This window comes from Salvia splendens, chromosome 8 (assembly GCF_004379255.2).
Source record: "Salvia splendens isolate huo1 chromosome 8, SspV2, whole genome shotgun sequence".
Lineage (NCBI taxonomy): Eukaryota > Viridiplantae > Streptophyta > Magnoliopsida > Lamiales > Lamiaceae > Salvia > Salvia splendens.
The window spans coordinates 17406828-17431548 of record NC_056039.1 but is presented as its reverse complement, the minus strand read 5'-3'; positions in this window follow the sequence as shown (position 1 = coordinate 17431548).

Sequence of the window (24721 nt, the reverse complement as noted above, 5' to 3'; positions counted from 1 at the left end):
ATGGGTATTATGTGATCTGGTACGCATTTTTTTTTTTTGGTAGAAAAGGATCAAAAACTCGCTTTTATCACAGTTTTGGTTCTCTGTTTCCCACAGACGGCGCCAGTGATGATGTGGCGAATTTTTGATGGGAGTAAATGCAAGTAATAAATGATCACAACACTGAAAATTACGAGGTTCGATTTACTGAGGTAAATCTACGTCCACGGGAAGAAAAGAGGGCAAATTTGTATTGCTTGGTCTCGCTTATAGATTACAATACTGATTTGCTATAAGATTCAGGATCTAGAGAGCTTAACCCTGGTCTATCTGATCTAAGTTCTATTTATACATTCGAACTAAGATCGTGGTTTGCAGCCCTGGTAGTGGGGTTGATAACTGCTTAATACCACTAAATAGATCGTGGGTGTAATGGAGGTCGTGGAGATCCTGCATGGGTCCACTATCTCCTTGTTCGGTCGAATACTGAGACCGAACTGCTGAACTTTGCCGATCAGCTTTTGCCGATCTGAGAGTTGAGCTCGATTGGTCGGCTTTTACCGAGCTATAGGCTGTGACCGGACTCTTTGGTTGTGCCGAACTGATATCAGCTTTTGCCGATCTGAGAGTTGAGCTCGATTGGTCGACTTTTACCGAGCTATAGGCTATGACCGAACTCTTTGGTTGTGCCGAACTGATACTCTTTCTTGGGTTTTGGGCTGATGGGCCGTCACTGCTATTGGGCTCGCAATTATTGTTTAGTTGTTTAGTCCGTATCCCATCAAAGAACATCCCAGATTTTTCTCAAATTTGTAACACTTGATTTGAAGATTACAGAAGTACCCACCAATTAACTCTCTCTATCTCTCCCTCGATTTCTCTTACGAGAAGAACAAAATAAGATCCCCAAATTTGTCAAAGCAGGATCGGGTCGTGGTTCGTCCGCTTCGTCACCGTTCAGGCGTAGTCCAGATCGAGCAATTGCTGGCGGCTCCAATTTGCCGCTCCGTGCACACCACCGTCGTCGCTCGACGCCGCATCAGTCGCTGCGTCGCCGCTCCAGCAGCCCTAATCTCAACCCGAAACAGCCCTGTTTCCACCCGATTAACCAGGCAAGATAAGTTCTTAAGTTTTGATTAAGTTGATTATTTTAATTCGGTTTTCGAGTTCCGATTGACGCAATAAGCGATATGCTTGATGTTTGGAGAATTAATAGAAAGGGAGAGGTTTATAACTTTGCTAAACAAATCGGCTTAGACAAAAGATCGAAGCTTCAGATTTCCCCCTTTCCGGATTTGGTTCCAAATTTCTATCAAGAAAAGGTCCTGGTGAAAATGTGAATTCACCTTACGAAGAAAACAAGGGAGGAACTTGAAATGAATGATTATCGTGGTGAAATTAGGATTTGGTTGGGGAAAAGATGAGCTCCTTCTTCCTACTGCTCCCTCCGCCGCTTGAGGAAATTTGTAGGTGAGTGACTGCGAATTTGTGTGAGGGAAAGGGATTAGGGTATGGGTATTAATATACCGTTCAAAATGGGTTCACAATTGAGAGTTGATTGTGGTTTAATTTCAGAAGAGATTTGTAGAGGAGGAGCGGTTATTGAGCGTGGGAGAGGGAACGTAAAATAGGTAATTGATTTCATAAATTAAATGTGATATACCAAATCTCATTTCCTTTGGGATTACATTTGCAGATCAAAGGGATGGAAAGGAAAAGAAACCGCGTAAGGGAGAAAAAGGAAATATCTGCAAGATATTGATTTAATTTTTAACTAAGGAAAGTCTTGGTGACCAAGACTAGGAGTAGGGATTTAGATTAAAATTGATTTGGGCTATAAGTATCGGTATTTTATTAAATTGTGTAGCCCACACTTTATTTATTTATTATTATTTTTTTAGGATAGGGCTAGTATTATTTATTAAATTTATCGGATCCAACACGGAATTTCAATAAAAATCCTCACAGAAAGGATTTAATTAATTTCACATTGTGAGTTCACCATCGCAAATTTCGAGCTCGTATAATAAATCATCAATTATTCGAGCACAATTAAATTCACTCCACGCCAATTATTTCAAACAGCCACGTCGCATATTCGACGAAGTTGACTCAGTCAACCCAAAATCATAACTACGAACCAAAATTAGGTCACCAAAGGAGTCACATAACAATTCCACTCGTCATTTAATTCACGGCATTAAAAGAAATAAATGCGATCGTCTTAGGGTTTGAAATTTAGGGTTCAAAAAGTGGGGCGTTACATTAGTAATCAGATATGTGTAATTTACAAGTTGTGTAACGAATCAGTTCATGTCACGCCCGCGAGAAATTAAATATTATTTTTCAGAAATTCCCATTTAATCACCATATCGCATTCAATAAAAGAATATTTAATTACTCAAAAATTTGCGGGTGTTACACATAGTCTTCCTTCCAATATGAGGGTATTATCAGCTTATTCACGGAAATTTCCATATTTGCCGGTTCTCACTTCTACACGAATTTCCTCCAATTTCTCATCTCTCCTTTGTGCTTCCACAATTCTTCTTCTTGGATGAAGTTCAACCACTAAGGTGCCGATTTGGCCTAACACTATTTCAGGTGCTCTTACAACTTCCAACCGCATCTTATAAAACTCGCGTATCAGACTTTCTTCTTTGGTGAAAAAAGTGGCTAGTTGGGGTTGGTTCCTTTGGCTCAAAGCTTTCGCCACTACATTTGCTTTGTCATTGTGGTAGTTGATGCCACAATCGTAGTCTTTTATTAGTTCGAACCATCTTCGTTGTCGCATGTTCAAAACTTTTTGCTTGAAAAAGTACTTCATGCTCTTTTGTTTCACATCGGACTCCTATGACAGAGCTTTTGTTTCATTGCAAATATATATAGAAACATATTGCAATAGTTTGCTAGAGACCCCTTTGTTTTTGAACTTTTAAGATGACAGAGGTAAAGGAACTAGACTGGATTTAGGAGCATGCACAGCGGTGGACGGACGACGTCCATCCGTCCGTGCCAGCGGCACGGAAGATGTAGTCCGCCGCTGCGCTCGCGCCTCTGCTCGATGTAGGGGTGGGTCGGTACGGTATACCGTACCGACCGTGCCATACCGCATACCGTACCGGAAAGTACGGTATGACAAAATTTAATACGAATACCGTACCGAATTTTCGGTATACCGAAATTTCGGTATACCGGAAATTCGGTATGATATTTTTTGATACCGTTACCATACCGTTATTACGGTACGGTATACCGTAATAACAGTATAGTAACGGTAACGGTATACCGAAAAATAATTAGTTTCTTGATTTGTTCATTTACTAATTGGTTTCTCGATTGTTCATTATTTTTTGCTATCGGTAATTCGTCCATCACTCTATTCAATTTTATATTTTGGTTAGCATGTTATCAAGTATCATATTAAATTTGTTGTTGCCGATGATGTTGATCTTTAAGTATCTTTTAATATATATTTATGGATTATTTTGATTACATATATTCAGAATTTTATCCCATAATCGTGGTTAATGATAAAATGAAGGTACTTATTGATTATTTTTGGCTATTTAGACCAATAGTAGTAATAATTGGTCTTATAAATAAAATCTCCAAATAGATTTACAAGTGTAATGAAATAAAGATTCAATTTTTTCCCCTAGACTTTAATTTCAATCTATCATTATAAACATGCATACAAATTCTCAAAAATATTAACAAGGCACGGTCTTCCTTTGATTTGAATAAATTTTTAAAATACTAGTAAATAATATTTTTTTAATGTGAAAATACTAAAATTCAACATATTTCAAAATTTGGCTCATTTGTTGGTTATGATGAGTATATTTTAAAGTTAAGGGTTTAGGATTTAGGTTTCAAGGTTTGGATTTTTAGTGTATAGGGTCGCTATATTGCAATGAAATGAATCTCGACTAGAAAGTGTCTCACCAGTGCAATATTAAATTATTGCAACGTAAACTTGCTTCTACAGTTATAACTCAACGGTTAATTCATATTTTCACAGATTTAAAATGCTTTTTAATTTTAAGTCTGATATTTAAATGTCAAGACAGTTTATTAAAATGTCAACACAAATATGTGTTGAAATTTTAATGTGATCGTATTGACATTTTTAAGAAAAGGTAGCATTTAAACACACTCTTGTGTCTATGTGGGGTTAATGTGATTGAAAAAGTATAATCCAAAGTAAGAGGATGTCGAATATTCTTTTGTTTATCATTTCACAACTTTTATTTCGCAAAATAAAATAAATATGAAGAAATTAAAATGACCCGTGCATCGCACGGGCGTGACACTAGTTAGTAATTTAAATTGGACATTTATTTCTCTTTAAGAATTAAGAATGACTGATCAGTATCCTATTTATTCATCCTTCAATTTAAGTAGTATATAAAATAAGATAACATATAATGAATTAAACACTAATTAAACGATTTGATTCATTTTCAGCTGCACATATTTTTAATCGACATTTTATGAAGTGGGACGAAGAATAAAACAAAATTTTTAATTACTTTGTATATTTGGAATATGACATTACACAAAGAATCATATACTAAATGGTGTGAGTTAATACAAATTCTTTCAAATGTGCTATGTTGAAACACATTCCCGATATCGTATTTCCAATCTTCTTTCGGTGTTATGTGCTATTGTGTTTATTATATTTAATAGGATGAGTTGATAAAAAAATAATTCAGGTTAATTTTGAATTCGTTTGAATAAATTATCATTTGAATGTTTAATTTTATTGTATTAATTGATGTATTAATTTTTTTTAATATAATATATATATATAAATGTAATATATATATTACAACATATTTAATATTAATATATATATACATATATATATATATATATATATATAATAATCTATCGGTATACCGGTATACCACGGTATACCGAATCTTCGGTATATACCGAATATTCGGTATACCGTGGATTCGGTATATACCGAAGTTTCGGTATACCGTGGATTCGGTATACCGCGGTATAGAAAAATTGATACCGTTACCGTACCGAAACACTGCGGTACGGTATCATACCGTACCGGAAACTGCGGTATACTGAAAAATCGGTATTTTCGGTATTTATCCGGTAAGGTAAGTCCGGTATTACGGTATTTCGGTATAATTTCCCACCCCTAGCTCGATGCATCGAGCACGTCCGTGCCAGCGAACAGGTGACGTGGCGTGCTGCGATTGGGCAACGACATAGCCGTTGCCTTTGAAAAAAAATATTTTTCCACTTCCCAAAAAAAATATTCGGCCCCTCCTCAAACCCAAAGTTCGGGCGTTCAGGGTGGCTACCGGCCATACCCAATCGACGACCAAGACGCCCCCGAAAGGCGATACGAGTGGACACCCGAGCCTAGAGCGAGGTCGACCGCCCCCTCCCAAACTCCGACTCCTCCTACTCGCAGTGTCGGCACACCGAACTCGCCGGCGGAGATGGAGCAATTGTTCAAGGCGTATTTGTCAATCTCCAAAGATCCGGAGGTTGGCACCAACCAATCCGGCGATCACTTTTGGTGGCGCATCTGTTGCCGGTACAATGAAAACCGGCTGGAGGGAACAATCGAGCACAACGAGAGTATGGTGCGCAACGCCATCTACCGAGCCAACGATGAAATTAACAAGTTCCAGGGGTATTACCTCCAGGAAGAGCGATCAGCGGGGAGCGGCCGCAGCGAGGTCGACATCATCAGTTCCGCCATATCGACCTACCAATCCATTAACTACAAGGCGTTCAAGTACCTCAACATTTGGCAGGAGACGCGGTCGCATCCGAAGTATAGGGGAGGCGTAACATCTTCCTCTAGCGACTCCTCCAAACGGTCAAGGTCGGTATCCCTATAAGACTCCGGCTCCGAAGATGTGGTTAGCCAACTCGCCAGAGCTAACTTGGGTAGCCCCGATGCCGGCCCGAGCGGTTCCCAACGCCGACCGTAAGGAAGGAAGAAGGCCGCGGCCAACCGCCTTCGCGCCGCGACTCCAGCCGGTGATGCTCCCGACCCCGCTCCCTTTCTCGTTCCCTATGCGCCACCTCCACCCCCCACCAACTCGTTGTGGACCATTTTGGCCCAACTTAATATGGCCGATAGGTCAACTATCGATCGCAACTTCGATCGCACGAGGCCATGATATTTGGCCTCCAAAAACAATTGGGGGTAGTACCGCCGGATGAGTAGTCTTCCACGGGGATATTTTAGCTTTAATATGTAATTTTTAATTTTTAGTATTTTAATTATGTAATTTTTAATTTTTAGGATTTTAATTATGTAATTTTTATTTTTTAGGATTTTAATTATGTCTTTTTTATTTTATTTGTAATTTGTAATATTATTTCGGTTTTTTAATGAATTTTAATGTTATGGAAATGTTTTTATTTAAAATGAATTGTGCCCGTCCTTGCGGAAGAGCACAGCTGTGGGTGTTGTGCTCTTGCCTAAGAGCATGCAGGAATAGTGGCGCCGGGCCCACAACCGTGCTCGTTGGCAAGAGCACGGTTGTGGGTGCTCTAAAGAACAAGGATAGTGTAAATTTAATGAAAAAACAAATGTCGTGCAATTTTCTATTATTTCATAGAATCTCTTAATACATAAATATTACTCCATCCATCTGTCCTATAAAAATAGATTATTTTGGAATGATATAAAATTTAAAATATAATTGGTAATATAAGAAAGATAGAAAGAAAAAATTATTATATTATTGTATTGTTCGCCCATTTTTTCAAAGAAAACAAGTACTCCTTTCATCTAATGTTTGAATTATTTTTAAAAATATCCACCTTTATCCAAAAATAACTGAATGTTTCTGTATTAAGAATCAAGAGTTGTAAAAATTTAAAGACTTTAGTCTGTAACAATAATAATGTTAGCCATTTTAGGGTTGATGCTATTTATAAAGATATGACTAAAGTCCTAAAATGGTCCTTAACATATTGCGTTTTTTTTAATTTTGGTCCAAAACATTATCTTTTGAATTATTCGGTCCCTCACATTTGAAATCGGATCACATTTGGTCCATTTTGGATGGTTCCGTCAAATATTTGACGGTTTTAATTACCGGGTCACAAATCCGTCACAAATCCGTGACTAATCTTTCCTTTCCCCTTTTCCCTCAACCCTAAATTTCTCCCTCATCAACCATGGTTTAGTAAAAATCACCTGATTTTACCTCCAATTTCTCCTTTTTTTAGTCTCAAATCCACTCATCAATCCATGGGTTGCGCCACCTCCAAGCCCGACGATTCTCCGGCGGTGCTTCTATGCCGAGAACGCTGCAGCTTCCTCGACGAAGCCGTACGACAGCATTTCGTCTTCGACGAGGCTCACATGGCTTATTTCCACTCCGTCAAGGAGGTCGGCGTCTCTCTCGACCGCTTCTTCAGTCAGGATCTCGACGTCTCCTTCCACTCCCCGCCCTCGCCGGTTCTCAACCTCCCGGCGCACAGAAAAGGGGATTCTCCCTCCGCCTCGCCGCCGGATAAAATTCACCAACACCTCCCTTCCCGCTCCGACTCCGGCTCCCATCTGCACTTCTATTCTGACGATTCGAAGGACGAAGACGGCGGCGGCGGCGACGGCCACGGCTCCGACTTGGACTCGCTGCATCACCATGACGTCATCTCGCCGCCGCACCACCTCCACCAGCAGCAGGAGCAGCTCCCCTACGGCGCCAGAGGCTATTTCCCAGGCTATGAGAATCTCAATCTGAATATCCCCAATGGCGGCGGTGGCTTTATGAATGTGAATTACGTGAAGAAGCATACGGCGCCGTCTGTGGTGTACACGCAGCACCCGATGAATCCGGAAACAATGTATATGGGTGAATCTTCTTCCTCATACTATCCCAATCCTAATTATTCCATCAATCACAACTCAAACACTTCTTATCCTATGTATAATTACAATAATGGCTATTCCAATTATGGCGGCGGAGGTGGTTATTTTGACGGTTCTTCGCCGCCATGGAGAAATGCTATTTCTTGGACCACCATGGTCACAGGTCTTGCAAGAAACGGGATGACTTAGTGACGGATTTTGTGATGGATTAGGGACGGATTTGTGATGGATTAGTATCGGATTAGTGACTGATCAGTTTCTCCCAATTTGTGACGGATTTGCGACCCGGTAATTAAAACCGTCAAAAATTTGACGGAACCGTCCAAAATGGACCAAATGTGATCCGATTTCAATTGTAAGGGACCGAATAATTCAAAAGATAATGTTTTGGACCAAAATAAAAAAAAACGCAATATGTTAAGGACCATTTTGGGACTATAGTCTAAAGATATTCATCAAAATTTATTAACTACTCCATCTCCATCTGTCCCACTCAAAATGTTCACCTTTCCATTTTAGTTTGTTCCACTCTAGATGTCTACTTTGTATATTTGAAAATAAAACAAGAAAAATTATTTTGACTTAAATAAAAAGTAATACTCTATCTGGTCCCATTAAATGTTCCATATCTGATCGGTACGAGTTTGATGAAATTGTTTAACTTTGTGAAGGAAAGTGAATTAAAAATGTTCGTGGATTGTGAGTCCTACTTTTATATATTATTTTTATAAATAAAATGTGACTGATATAAGTTAGTGGAATATGAAATCCTTCTATTAAAATAAGAGTAAAGGTCAAAAGTGGTCTTAAACATATGACCGAAATACGAAGTTGTCCAGAACATTCACTTTTTGAAAATCGGGTCCTAAACAATTGAAATTTTTGTCGGATTGGTCCTTTTATTATAGTTCCATCAAAAACTGACGGTCAACGTCCGATTAGTGACATTTTGACTAAATTAGTACTTCATATTAATGTATAATTACGAGTAAAGGTCAATTTTAGTCCTAAACATATGACCGATGTACGAATTTAGTCCAAAACATTAACTTTTTGAAAAACGGGTCCATAATAAATGAAATTCGTGTCGATCTGGTCCTTTTTTTATGGTTCCATCAATTTCCGACGGTCAACCGTTAATTAGTGTTTTGTTGACCGGATTACCCATTTTTTGTTACTGTAGCTAATTTTTTATTTTTTAAAAAATTTTTGAAATATTTGTACAATAGAAAACCCTTAAATAAAAACATGAAAAACATAAATCAAAATCATTTTTTTATTCTCCTTCTCTTTCATTTCTTCTTTCCCACACCACTAAAAACCTAATTTTCTTTCTCTGCAACTTGGTCCAAAACCCGTCAAACTTGTAGGATATGGAGAGGTTGCACTGTTTCAGGAGTTCCGGCGACAGCGGCGGCCCATCGTCGAGATGAAGCCGTCACCGTCAACTTCAGTTGTTGTTACCAACGAAGCAATTGAATTTCGATTTTGAATTTAGACTTTTGAATTTTGAATCTTGAATGTAAGCCCCTGAATCTATGTTTTTGAATTCCGACAATGTTGAAATGCATATTTATGTTTTGAAACTGTATTTAAAACATCCATATAACATTATGGACTACAATGTCGTCGAAGATGAAACAGAAAAATAGACCAAAATACCGTCAAACTAGTCCAACATATTCATTATCATTTATCAATATCAAATACTGTCACGACCGCCCTTACTAAGGATAGTAAAGACGGGGAACTCGTGACTAGGGGAAAAACTAAGAAGCGGGAAAAAAATGAGGGAAACAATAAAAGGCAACATTTAGCAAGAAAATCGATCAAACTTCAAAAGAAATATTTTAATCAATAAATAGTTAAGCAGCTGATTAATGTCTCAAGGTATTTACTGTCATAAAACAGTATGGGGTAAAACGAAAGACTTTTAGAAAAACAAATTCAAATGAGGCAGCGGAAATAAGTTATCTAAAGAGAGTCATAGGATGACGCCTATGTATGCAGACACGACGCATCCATAAATTCTTAAATCCCGACTCAACATCCGCCGCAACATCACTGTTCAACCTGCAAATAGGGAAAATACATGCAGGGCTGAGTACTTAATATACTCAGTGGGCTCATGCCGAAAACATTTTATAAAAGTTATGTCATCCATACCATAGTGAACTGTAGTTTTACATTTAGAAAGGAAATATCATCGAGTATCACAAAAATAATTTCATAGCCTGGCCAGGAAAACAATCTCCCCACTTTCTCAACAATCAAACATTCACATCCTCATACCATAGTGCGACGAAATTGTGGCCTCACTATTCGCCCACGAGACTGGCCGACTAGCAAGGCGACTCACGATCTCACCTGTGTACACAGAATGATAGGGTTTGCAGCCCTACTCAGACCCGAATTCGTTTAACATAGCCCTATAGCCTAACGGAGCAAGCTCAACGAACTAGGCATCAGGCAACAATCTTAACATCAAAACAATCATGGCATGACATAACACTTTAAACCACCCTTATAACACCATAATCATACTTTTGAAAGCATAAAAGAGTTTAGTAAAAGAATTCCACCTCGCTTGCTTATACCACATAGTTCACAACTTAAATGCAACCCTTGCTCTTTGTACCCACGTACGCACAACAACCCTTGTCAACATCATAACACATAATACAATCAGTTTTCTATCAACATATTAATCATGCACGCCCTATCGTTCCTTTCATTGTTTTCTAACATTGCCCGTCCTAATCGTTCACCATCATAACCGAAACGTTCCCTTTAGCATACATCAATGTGCAACACATAGAATAATCACATCATAGGATAAGTTCCTTACTCAAGCATGTATCATGTTCTTCATTTAAACTTGTCAACAAAGACCATTTCTACAAAACCAGAATCTGGCAGAACAGCGTAGTCTTTTAGTAAAAATCATTAAAATTCCATATGATATCATATGAAGCTAAATTTTGGTCACCACATAGTTGACACATAAACGTTTATCCAGTTAAAATTTCACACCAAAATCATATCTTTTTATTGGTCAAAACAAAAATGAAACTCACTGGACGAGACACAAATTCTGGCAGGACTGCGCAGTTCACTTGAAAAATTCGTTAAATATTCATCCGTTATCAAATGAAGCTAAAATTTTGACACAACATAGAAGACATCTAAAACTTCATCCAGTTAAAATATTACGTTAAAATAAGATCGTTTGTCTGGTTAAACACCCGTCGGAACCTACTGTCCGAACACAACAGCTTTCATGCCCAACATTCACAAACCCTAGTTTGTCTATCATACATTCACACATACATATTCATGCTTCCAACACATATTCATGCTTCAAAAAAGAGATTACAACCATGCTTTCCTTTTCACACATAACATTCACAAACGATTCATCCACACACTTACACACAATCGTACATACGCGCACATACACACATATATTCTTGTGCAACCATCCTTCCCAACCAATTAATTCTTAGATTTATGATTCTCCACTCACTATATGCATGAGGGGTTCAAGAATCATGGATTCAATGATAAGAAGGTGAAAGGTGGATCAAAAATTATACCTTTCTCTTGAAAACAATCGGTAGGAATGACAATTGATTGATTTCTTCGATGAATCCTTGAGTTTCCAACTCCAAAGCGAAGCAAGAACGAAGAAATTGTGAAGGAGGTATTGAGAGGGGGAGAGGCGTGTTGAAAATGGGGGCTAGGGTTAGGGTTTTCTCTTTTTATAGTCTAGGTTAAATCCCACACTTAATAATACAATTAAAATCATGGGAGAAAAAAATAGAGGTCAATGATTAAATCCCACAATTAAACAAAATAGGCGTGTAGTGTGGGGGAGGGATTTTAAAAAATTTGGTTATTTAATTAGCATAGAAATTGATTTGGAATTTACTTGAAGAGAAATATACTCACACGATAGGTAAAAAGATATTGAGTATCCCATAAATAAGGTAACAAGACAAGTCAAAAATCTCCAAGTAGGAAAGAAAGGGGCGTGTAATATGGGAAGAAATAAAAGAAAAATATTCAAATCCCCAATGAATTAGACATATGAATTAATTTGATATTTATTTGGATAGGAGGGATCCCACAAAATAGGAACAAACTATTAATTCCTTTAAAAAAAGGAGGGATCGAAAATAATAAGGTCTCAAAGAAGGAAAGAGTCAGATCCTAATTAAAATAGGATATAGAGAGATTTAATTGGATTTTAATTCAAGGTAAATAAATTACCAATTAAATCTACAAAATAATTTCTCTCATAAAAATAATAGGGGGATTTCGAAAATTTCAAGGAATGTGGCAAATGTCGAAAATCATGTATAATAAATTAGGGATAATTTGGTTTGGATTTAATTTGGATAAATATCCCAAAATAATTAATTAAATCCAAGAGAGAAAATATTATTTTCAATAAATAGGAGGGCAAAATTTTTTAATAAAATGGCTAGAACAAATATGCATGATCCCATTTAATTTAATTCACACATTGGAAAATATATCACATTATTCCACATAACTCACAACAACTAATTTCACACCGTTAACTCTATCACATAGAAAACAAATTCCATAAATGATTTTTTTTCTAATCAACATGCCCATAAATAAAACAAAATAAGTCGCAAAAATTTGAGGTGCTACATCCTTCCCCTCTTAACATAAATTTTGTCCTGAAATTTGGTCGTCTCACATAAACAATTTGGGGTACTTTTCTTTCATCTTGTCTTCTAACTCCCACGTGGCTTCCTCTGGACCATGGTGTTTCCACAACACTTTCACTGATGCTATTGACTTGTTTCGTAACTCTTGCACCTTTCGATCTAAGATTGCTTCGGGTCTCTCCTCGTAGCTCATGACGGGGTCAGGACAACTACTTCTTGATGAATCACATGCTTGGGATCAAACCCGTACTTGCACAACTGTGACACATGGAACACGTTGTGCACACTCCCAAAACTAGGAGGTAACGCCAGACGATACGCTACAGGACCTACTTCACCACTAATCTCGTACGGCCATACAAAACGCGGTTTCAATTTTCCATTCACTCCAAACCGCACAACTGCTCTCGTCGGGGATACTTTCAAGAAGACTTTGTCACCAACATCGAATTTGATTTCTGTTCGGCACACGTCAGCATACGACTTCTGCCTATCTTGAGCTTCTTTGATCCTTGCACGGATTTGATGCACAATTTCAGTCATCTCGTTGATAGTGTCGGGTCCTAACATCCTTCTTTCACCAACTTCATCCCAGTAGAGTGGGGATCGACATTTCCTACCATACAGGGCTTCATACGACGCCATGTCGATCGTTGCTTGGTAACTATTGTTGTAGGCGAATTCAACCAATGGCAGAATAGTTTCCCAACTTTCCCATCAGTCTAGGACAACGGCTCGTGGCATATCTTCAAGTGTTTGAATCGTCCTTTCCGACTGTCGGTCATATTGCGGGTGATAAGCAGTGCTAAAGTTCAACTTCGTGCCTAGCTCCCGTTGCAAACTCGTCCAAAATTTTGACGTGAACTTCATATCACGATCAGACACAATGGTCTTTGGCACTCCACGCAAACATACAATCTCACTCACGTAGAGCTTAGCTAACTTGTCCGATCCATAGGTAATTCTAATTGGTAAGAGGTGCGCGTTTTTGGTGAGTCGATCGATGATCACCCAAATTGAAGTATTCCCCTTTTGTGACTTCAGTAAACCCGTCACGAAGTCCATGGCCAAGTGATCCCACTTCCATTCGGGAATTTCGAGCGGTTGCAATTCCCATACGGTCGTTGGTGTAAGGCCTTCACTTGTTGACACGCTAGACATCGTTCCACAAACGATGCTACATCCCCTTTCATTCCATTCTACCAAAAACGTTGCTTCAAGTCTCGATACATCTTCGTGCTTCCAGGGTAAGCAGTGTAAGGTGTGTCGTGTGCTTCACTCAAAATCTCATCTTTCAGCGCCTCATCGTTTGGCACACACAATCGTCCATCAAATGTTAAAGCATTGCCCGCCTCCTCACAAAAGTGGTCACGTTTCTCGGTCCTCACCTTCGCACGTGTCTCTTCCAACTTCTCATCACATCGTTGAGCTTCTATGATCTTGGTTCTTAAGTTTGGCGTAATCACTAGCGTCGATATCCTTCTTCCTACTGTCTCGGGCGCTTTCACTATCTCCAATTGCATCCTATCGAACTCACGGATCAACGCTTCCTCTTAAGTTAGAAAAGAAGCCAGTTGCGGTTAGTTCTTCCTACTCCAAGCATCAGCTACCACGTTCGCCTTGCCCGGGTGATAGTGAATAGCGCAGTCATAATCCTTCACGATCTCCAGCCAACGTCGTTGTCGCATGTTCAACTCCTTCTGTTCGAAGAAGTACTTGAGACTCTTGTGATCCGTATAAATCTCACATCTCACTCCATAGAGATGATATCTCCAAATCTTTAGTGCGTACACTACTGCTGCTAGCTCCAAGTCATGAGTGGAAAAGTTCAGCTCGTTTGGCCTCAATTGCCGGGAAGCATATGCTATCACCTTCCCATCTTGCATCAACACGCATCCAAGTACTACTTTTGACGCTTCAGTATAGACGGCGAAGTCCTTGTCGGGTTCCGGCACCGCTAGAATAGGGGCTGTAGTCAATTTCTCTTTCAAAAATTGGAAACTCGCCTCGCATTCCGGCGTCCAATCCACTTTGACTCCCTTCTTCAACAGTTGCGTCATCGGTCTCGCAATTTTAGAGAATCCCTCGATGAAGCATCGGTAGTATCCCGTTAATCCCAATAAACTGCGAATTTCACTCGGCGTTTTCGGTGATTTCCAGTTTTGCACAGCCTCGACCTTCGCTGGGTCCACTTGAATTCCATCGGCCGTCACTATATGACCAAGAAAGTTCACTTTATTCAACCAAAATTCACACTTACTAAACTTGGCATAAAGTTGTTCCTTCCGCAATGTTTCCAACACAGTTCGCAGGTACCATGCATGCTTATCCTCGTTCTTCGAGTATACCAACACATCATCAATGAAGACTAGCACAAATTTGTCGAGATACTCGTGAAAAACTCGGTTCATTGGAAGGCCTCGAGAGGGGCGCGAATTCGGACCAAGTTATATTGAAAATAACTGAACCGATTGGATCAGTTAGCAAAAGTCGTTGCCACTTGATCGATTCAAACTCGCTCTCGCTCGTTTCCTACCAATGTAATTTGTAAACTCCCAATTTTGCACTACTTTAACAGTAAAGCAGCAAGTTCGGGGTCGATCCCACAAAGAAGTTGGTGTGTCGAGAGTGTGTGTAGTGAACAGGGGGTTGGCTGTTGCCACGCTTTAACTTGGAAGTTTTTAACTACTGTTTTTACTCTAGGCAAAATTAAACTTGCTAACTTGATCAAGGTAAATTTAACTACTGAGTCAAGTGAATTGCAGGTGAAAACGTAACAGTAAATGCGAGGATGAAAACGTAATAACTTTGATTAAACTAAACTGAGAGCAGTACAGCGTGAAGATGAAACTAAGCTAATACTTCAGAAAATAAGAAAGCAAGTAAAACCGAGAAGAATCTCGGCGGGTAATTTAGGAATACGCCGACAGATAACAAGTATTCTGCAACGCTTCTTTAATTCTCCTTTCTAACTACGCATTATTTTATCTAAGCTAAGTTATTCTAGAGAACTGGACTAAGCTAGAGAACTAAACTAAGCTAAACTAGACAGTTGAGTTTATTTCCCTCTTTCGATTCATGTTTTTGTGCTTTTAGCTGTTGCAATGCATTGTAAACATGTCTGTATTGTCGCTTGAAAGATTTTTATTCTATTTCACGTCATCGCTCTCACTCAAAAGTTTGCAAATTGATTATTATATTATTATTGATGAAAATGAGGAGATATGTGATTTGGTAAAAAATATGCCCATTTCTGGACCAACTTTTTCTCGTTGTTTACGAACTAAATCAAGCTAAAATTTTCATAATCATTCTATCCGGCAAAACTATCATTTTATCAACTCAGAGTATCATTCTATCCGGCAAAATGACATATTTACCCTCTGGTCCAAATTTGATTATAGGGTTATCACATAAATTGGGGGTTATCATATGATCACAACTCTCTCTCTCTCTCTCTCTCTATATATATATATATATATATATATATATATATATATATAGGGTAGTGTTAAACTCCTTTTCTCCCCTTAGATTTAAGTTCCTTTCTGATTTGGATCGTTGGATCTTGAAGATGAACGATCCGGATTTAAATAGCATTCCGTAGTTCATTATTTGGTTTATTTCGTGCATTATGAGGGTGAATTAGTAATTCCATGTTCATTATAAGGGTATTATTGTCATCCAGCAAAAAATGAATCGCCAGAATTTGGTAATTGCGCAATTGTTGGGATTTGAAACTTCCTTCTCTTCATTCTCTCTCATTAAACGTTGTATAATCACTCTCCACTCTCTCCACTCTCTAAACCCTAGATCTGTCCGCCGCTCTGCAACATCATTAGGCAGCGAAACAATCGACATCAATCGTCCAAGAGTACGGCACCACCCTCCACCGTTGCTTACACCGAACCCCAACCGGCGACCAGGTTCCTGACTTCGCTGTAATGTTTTGTAGACACGAAAACTATAAATTGGAACTTCCAATATGTCGCGCCTTATGAAATTCAGACAGGTTTTTATTATTTTGGGTTTAAAAGCATGGATTCTGGTATGCGACGGGTTTTTATTGTTTGTTGTGACTTTTCTCTGTTTCCGACGGGGTGTTTTTATTGTTTTGGGTTTAAAAGCATTGTTTTTGGGTTTAAAAGCATGGAAAAATTATGTATGTGCATTATTAATTTTAGACTGTGCGTTATGTGCCTAGTTTTTTGCATTATGCTGACTATATTATGCATTAATACGGGCAGTGCCTATGTTGGTTATGCAGCTCAGTCTAGATTCAATATGATTATTATTTGGGTGGGAAGTGCAGTATGAATCTGTAATTATGCATATGTTGGAGTTTATGGTACATTGAGTGGTATTTTTTTATATGGGTTAATAGTCTTTGTGTGTAATACATATGCATTTTTGGGTTTAGACAATGCATTATGTTCTATGAAGTTTACATTATGTGAAGTATATTATGCATTATGAAATGGTATTATTAGTATCTGTCATGTCATTGTACAGCCGGTTTAGGTAAATATTAGGAGTATATTAAGCACATTATTTGCTTTGTCTAACGCATTATGGGTAAAGTTTTATTCATTATTTGTTCTGACTGACGCATTATTTGTTGTGATATATGTGTTAATCCTTCTACAGCTCATATCATATTGTCTTTTGATTTAGTGATAACTTTCTGATGTGTTGTGTTGTTTGATCCATATCAGAGAAGCAGCTTAGAGTCGAGATAGACGGCGCAGTCGACGACATTATTTCATTTGCGCTGGCCAAAAAATTCAGAGATAAGTTGGCTGATGTATTTTTATATGTTCATTACTTGAGTGATTCTGTTCATTATTTGGCTATTTGAATGCATTATTTATCATGTTTTATGCATCATGTGACTGCTGTTGTACATGAGTCAAAGAGTGAATGGAATATCTGTATGTTCATTACTTGACCGGATCTGTACATTATTTAGTTATTTTAGTGCATTATTTATCATGGTTTATGCTTTATGTGACTGTTGTTGGACATGGGACAATGAGTGATTGCAATATTCATGGTGCATTTGTTGATTTATTCTGAACATTATTTGATTATTAAAATGAATTACGTATCAGTTTTTAGGCATTATTTTGATGCTTCTGTACTAGAGTGTATAAGTGAATGCAGTATAACTGTCCACATTATTTTATTCAGCTTGTACATTATGTAACTAATTGTATGTTATTATTCTGTATGTTGTACAGCATCAAAGCAGCTAATATTGGACATCGACGAGGTGGTCGATGATATACTGCCAGTAGGAATTGCCCAGAAATTCCGGGAGTGAGTATTAGAGGCCGGGAATAGTAAAGCTCCGAAAGAGACGTAGGATAGGAAACCAAGGGGTAGGAACGTCGACCATCTGTATTGTCGATGAACCCCTATCGAGTTTCTGAATTGTATAAAGAGTTTTACTCCACGACAGAAGGAAGTCGTCACGGAACTTGTACATGAGTGAATGTAATATTTGTACATTATTTAGCTATGTCTATGCATTATTTATCATATTTTATGCATCATTAGATTGCTGTTGTACATGAGTCTAAGAATGAATGCAATAGTTGTATGTTCATTACTTGAGTGATTCTGTACATTATTTGTCTATTTGAATGCATTATTTATCTTGTTTTATGCATTACGTGGTTGCTATTGTACATACTAGACCCTAGCCCCTAGCCTTGTTAAACCCTTCGGGAAAACAAGAAACGTGCGCCAAACATCGAAACACGGCACACCTTAAATGAAACGGGGCATGATAAATATTCATTACATATCACAAATAATGCATTACAGAAATTAAAACTAAGCATTACACTACATAATATGTACATTATGTATATCTGTTTTAAAAAATGCCTACGCGCTATGCATGTGCAACCACAGACGAATTACTGCAGCTCGTGTATTTGGACAACGTTTTTTAGACTTAGAACATACTACACCCTAGCCCCTAGGCTTGTTAAACCCTTAGGGAAAACAAGAAACATTCGCCAAACAACGATACACGGCACAACTTAAATTAAACGGGTACGGATAAATGTTCATTACATGGCACAAATAATGCATTACAGAAACTAAACTACGCATTATACTACACAATATGTACATTATGTATATATGTTTTAAAATATACCTACGCGTTATGCATGTGCAATCCCAGATGAATTACTCCAGCTCGTGTATTTGGACAACGTTTTTTAGACTTAGAACATACTACACCCTATCCCCTAGGCTTGTCAAACCCTTAGGGAAAACAAGAAACGTTCGCCAAACAACGACACACGGCACAACTTAAATTAAACAGGTACGGACAAATGTTCATTAAATACCACAAATAATGCATTACAGAAACTAAACTACGCATTATACTACACAATATGTACATTATGTATATATGTTTTAAAATATACCTACGCGTTATGCATGTGCAATCCCAGACGAATTACTCCAGTTCGTGTATTTGGACAACGGTTTTTAGACTTAGAACATACTACACCCTAGCCCCTAGGCTTATTAAACCCTTAGGGAAAACAAGAAACGTTCGCCAAACATCAGAACACGACACAACTTAAACTAAACGCGTCAATATAAATGTTCATTACATAGCACAAATAATGCATTACAGAAACTAAACTACGCATTATACTATACAAAATGTACATTATGTATATCAGTTTAAAAAAAATTCCTAAGCCCTATGAATGTGCAACCCCAGACGAATTACTGCAGCTCGTGTATTTGGACAACGTTTTTTAGACTAGGAACATACTACACCTTAGCCCGTAGGCTTGTTTAACCCTTGGGGAAAACAAGAAACGTGTGCCAAACAACGACACACGACACAACTTAAATTAAACGGGTCAGGATAAATGTTCATTACATATCACAAATAATGCATTACAGAAACTAAACTACGCATTATATTATACAAAATATACATTGACGAGTACATGGAGATTATCCGGCAACATCCCCTTGTCGGCAGCCGTCGCGACCCCAGCCACAGCCGCCCATATCCACCTGGGATTGGCGTTTGCAGTAGCAATCGCACCCGCAACTGTGCAGATTATGACCGCTGCGACGAAGAAAACAACAGAAATCTTCTGGGAGAAATCGACGCTATCGAGGTCCTTGACGAAGCCATCGCGCGTCGGTTTAAGCTTAGTCTCTATCGTGGAGTGGTCTATAACTATACGGGATAAATTATCACGGAAGGATTTGTGAAAGAGGGGAGAATGAAATCGTGTTGAGACGCCGTTTATTGAGAGAACACCGATCTCTACAACACTGGCAACAAACGATAATAACAATGATGAAACGTGAATGGAGAACCGATAATTGCAAAGAGTGCCGGAGGCGAAAAAAATCAATTGCAGCAAGGGAGAATGGAGAAATTAACGTCTGGAGCGTGTGGCATGGGAGAATGAACCGTGAAGATATTGAAGGAGTAAATTAAGGAAGATATTCATGAGAGAATAACCGTAAATCAATTGTTGGACTGTGATTACCAATTAAGCCCTTTTCATTTTTTTAATCATTAAATTAATTGAATAAACCCACTTATTTAGGCCATTGGATCAGCTTAAATACACGGTGGAGATTAAGAAGGAGATTGGATTAAATAGGTGAAAAGGATTTGAATACAATCCTATATATATATATATATATATATATATATTTTAATATGATCAACCCGATTGTCTAACTTGATCAACCCGGCTACCCTTTATTTCGACCATTCTATTGCTATCCCCTTTTGTTTCCCTTGACAAACTTCATCTCTTTGACCCTCTTTCCTCATGTGATATGAAACTTGAATTTGGTTTTAAGGCTTCAAAGAATGGGTAAGAGTGTATGGGCTCAAAAGTGGTTAACTAAGGGGTGCCTTGATTAATGAGGTGGGTTTGCGGAACGAAAAACGGCTCAAAAGGCTAAGTCCTAGTGCCTTCAGTCCTTACTACTTGTGCAATTTTCATCTCAATATTAAAAGCCAGCCTCTCGTAAAATTTTCTTTTGTAAAAATATTAGAAAGTGTTCTACTTTTGGCTTATAACTCACATATAGAGAGGCTTCACAGTTGGTTTAGAAATTGAGCGTTTCCATCATACTTGCGTCGTTCAAATTGATCAAGATTTTGCAATCAAGTTTTTACATGTGAGCATACTGAATCCTTTTTCTAACTCTTTCAAAAAGTAATCAAGTCTTCCATTTAACCAATTTCATGCATATTGCCTATTTTATTACTAACTGGAATTTGTTATTTTTGTAAAAAAATTTTAGCATGTATGATTCAACTGTAACTAACCCGTCCCCCCTCCCCACTGCATATGAACTCGTCCTCGAGGGACTGGATGCAGTTGAAAAAAGGGTTAGGCACAGGCAACGGCACAACAACAAACAAGGGAAACTTCTCACACTTAGACCAGACACTGGGCTAAGTGTGAGACAGTGCCAGCGATCAACGCATGCTAACAAATATAGAAAAATAGAACACATAGGCAAAACAGACAACAACTTCCATAAACTTCTCACACGTAGTCCATACACATGACTAAGTGTGAGAACGAAGTCAAAAACACAATTTACACAAAGAAATAGAGTTAAGGGTGACACTACTGCCTTCTAGATGGTTGAATCAGGGGATGTTGCACGCCTTCCTTATTGCCTCCATTACACGGCCTTCCTTATTGCCTCTAAGGCGTTTGCGTTTATCGGAGCTCCTCCTCTTTTGTATCTTTTCCTCTATCTCCTTCGCGGGGAGGGGTATGCTTGGGCAGCATTGGTAAGCCCCATACTTCGACTGGTACGGTTGCCCATATTAGGGGAAGGAAGGATACTTTCTTCCCCCTTCCTCTTGCTCTCTTCCTCTGCTCTCATCTAGTTACCATCCACAGTCTTGCTTGCTTCTATGACTGCTCTGGTCCCTTGGTTCACCTGTCTCTTCTTATCCACTTGCTGCCTTAAACCCTCAGCTTCAAGAAGCAGTTGGTCAATCGTCCGGCGGCGCGTCCTTCTCGGGATGGAGTCATCCTCTATAGTCGAAGAAAGGTTCTATTCTGCCTCCCTTCGTCGTAGTAGGAGATCACTGGGAAGAGGCAGCCCTTTGGGAAGGTGTGTAAGGTTCCTGTCACGACCGCCCTTACTAAGGATAGTGAAGACGAGGAAAACGTGACGAGGGGAGGGACTAAGGAGCGAGGAAGAAATGATGTACACAATAAAAGTTGACACTTAATGCAAAAATTTGATTAACTCCCAAAAGGGAAAATACTTTAGTCTACGAAAACATTTTAGTTTAATGAAATAAGTAGTTGATTAAAGTCTCAAAGTATTTGACATAATAAAGTCATACGAAGTAAAGTAAACTCTTGTGACATCAGTTTTCAAAAGTAGCAGCGGAAATAAAGAAAACATATGCAGGGCTGAGTATTTGATATACTCAGTGAACACACGCCAAAATATTTGACAAAAGTTATGTCATCCATACCATAGTGAACTCGAGTTTTAACATTTTAGAAAAGAAGTATCATCGAGTATCACAAAAACATTTCATAGTCTGGCCAGTCAAAACAATCTCCCCACTTTCTCCACAATCAATCAATCACATCCTCTTACCATAGTGCGACGAAAGTGTGACCACACTATTCGCCCACGAGACTGGCCGACTAGCAAGGACGGCTCACGATCCCACCTGTGTACACAGCCTGATAGGGTTTGCGGCCCTACTCAGACCCGAATTCGTTTATCATAGCCCTATAGCCTAATGGAGCGAACTCACAAACTAGGCATCAAGCACAATCTCAACATAGCCCTATAGCCTAACGGAGCAAGCTCGAACGAACTAGGCAGCAGGCAACAATCTCAACATCAAAACAAACATGGCATGACATAACACTTTAAACCACCCTTATAGCTCCACAATCATACTTTGGAAAAGTAAAAGAGTTTAGTTAAAGAAAGCCTACCTCGCTTGCTTAGACAACACAATACACAACTCAAAAGCAACCTTCGTTCCGTGTGCTCACGTATGCACAACAACCCTTGTCAATATCACCACACAATCAGGTTTTCCATTATTACAATTATCATGCATGTTCTATCGTTCCTTTCATCGTTTTCTTAGATTGCTCATTCCCAAACGTTCATCAACAAAAACGAAACGAACACTCAAGCATACATCAACGTGTAACACATAGGATACGTTTCTTATTCACACATGTATCATTTATTCACTCAAAACTTGACAACAAGTATTATTTTAACATGACAGAAATCTGGCAGAACTGCGCAGTCGTTTTGTAAAAATCATTTAAAGTCCACCCGACCTCCGTTGGGGATGAAATTTTATCACAACACAGTAGACACATCAAGGATCATCTAGTTAAAATTTTAGATCAAAATCACATCTTTAGATTGGCCAAATAAAAAATGAAACTCACTGGACGAGAATACAAATTCTGACAGAACTACGCAGTTAACTTTAAAAATTCATTTAAAAATAATCTTTAGTCAAAAGAGGCTGAAATTTGTACACAACACAGAAGACATCCCGAAGTTTACTTAGTTAAAAGTTCGTGCGAAAATAAGATCGTGTGGTCGGTCAACCACACGTCGAAATCTACTGTCCGAACACCACAGTTTTCATGCTTCAAAAATTCGAATTAGGGTTTATCTATCATTCATCCAAACACATATATTCATGCTTCCAACACATAATCTTGCTTCAAAAAGATCTCACAACCAAGTTCTCATATATTCACATATCATTCACCAACGAATCATCCACAACCTCACACATACATAAACGCATATCCACATACTTTCTCATGCAAAACATCAATCCCAACCGATTAATTTTTAGATCTATGATTTCTACACTCACTATATGCATGAGGGAATCAAGAAACATGGGTTCAATGGAAAGGATGAGAAAGAGAATTCAAATATACCTTTCTTGTTAAAAAACAATCGGTAGGAAAGATAATTGATGCGATTCTTCGATGAATGTTGAATTTCCAACTCCAAATTGATGCAAGAACAAAGGATTCGTGAAGAATTGGTGGAGAAGGAGAGGAACAGAGGGAAAAATGTGTGGGAGAGAGGAGAGGGAGAGAGTGGCGTGAATAATGGGGCTAGGGTTAGGGTTCTTTTAATTTATAGTCTAGGATAAATCCCAAACTTAAATAAAATAATTAAATTGTGGGGGAATAAAATAAAATACCACAATTAAAAATGAAAGTAGGCGTGTGGAATGGGAGAGATCAAGGAAAGAAAAAAAAATACTTAAATCCTCAAATCAAATAGGAATAGGATTTAAATTTGGTATGATATGGTAAGATTTAATTGGATTTTAATTCAAGGAAGGAGACAAACAAGATACCAATTAAATCCACAAAATAATTCCTTCTCCTAATTACTAGGAGAAGTCGAATATCTCAAGGGATGACCAAGGGGTCGAAAATCATGTAGAATAGCATAGGGATAATTTGACTTTGATTTAATTTGGATAAATCTCCCAAAGTAATTAATTAAATCCGAGAAGAAAATATTGTTTCCAATAAATAGGAGGGCCGAAAATTTCAAATAAAATGGCTAGAATGATTATGCATTATCCCATTTAATTTAATTCACACATTGGAAGCTTAATCACATTAACTCACATAACTCACAACTAATTTCACATAATTAACTCAAACACATAGAGACTCAATTTCCACAAAAGAAATTCTCATTCAACATCCACATTAATTAAAATAAAATAAGTCATCAAATAAAAAAATAATTTAAAAAGTCACAATTTTCTGGGGTGCTACAGTTCCCGCCACTAGGTGGTGACTGGGTGTCTTGAGTGGGCGTACCCTCTGCGGGGTCAGTGCTGGTGGGACAATTTATGAGTACGGAGTCCACACGTCTTATGTAAGCTGGGTCTACACATTGGAGTGGACCGATGAATCTAGGAGGCGATAATGGGGTTCTGGTGGTTGGTGGGGAAAGGTTAGAGCTTCCTGGGCCGAGTGGTGACAAGGATCTCCGATTATCACTGTTGATACCGACTCCTGAGGAAGAAAGGGAAATATTGAGTTTAATGTTCTGCATCTCCTTCCGGTGATTCCTTGGAGGTGATTTGAATTTG